Here is a 348-nt window from a genome sequence, read left to right as displayed (position 1 = left end):
AGCTCCAGCTCTTCCAGCTGCTGTGCTTGGGCAGCTGCAGGGCCATTCCTTGTTTTACCCCTAAACACTTTGCAAAGGCTCAGCAATCTGCCTGCCATCTCAGTGCCTGATTTCGAGAGCACCTTGAAGACAGATGCCTTGAGAAAGCTCTGAGTCACCAAGTCCCACAGTCCGGCCGCAAGGCCAGATGCAGGACTAACGCCTCGGAACAGCTGCGGGTCAGCAGCGAACGAGCTGGCTGTGCGGGGGCTCCTCACAGCACCACTCACGCCCGTCCTGCCCCGTTGCGTGCACCGAGCACTGTGGCGTGGCCGCGTTGCCGCCAGCCCCTCTGTCAGCACGTGTCAC

At 61.2% G+C, this 348-nt stretch overlaps 1 protein-coding gene across 1 annotated transcript in view; it reads right to left on the bottom strand.

Moving 5' to 3' along the window:
* LOC108445429 overlaps positions 1–348 on the bottom strand; it is a 10,823-nt gene that overhangs the window by 2,028 nt on the left and 8,447 nt on the right. The window lies entirely within an intron of this gene.

This window comes from Corvus brachyrhynchos, unplaced genomic scaffold (assembly GCF_000691975.1).
Source record: "Corvus brachyrhynchos isolate BGI_N302 unplaced genomic scaffold, ASM69197v1 scaffold370, whole genome shotgun sequence".
Lineage (NCBI taxonomy): Eukaryota > Metazoa > Chordata > Aves > Passeriformes > Corvidae > Corvus > Corvus brachyrhynchos.
The sequence above is the reverse complement of the archived record's forward strand: the minus strand, read 5'-3'. Positions and strand labels throughout refer to the sequence as shown.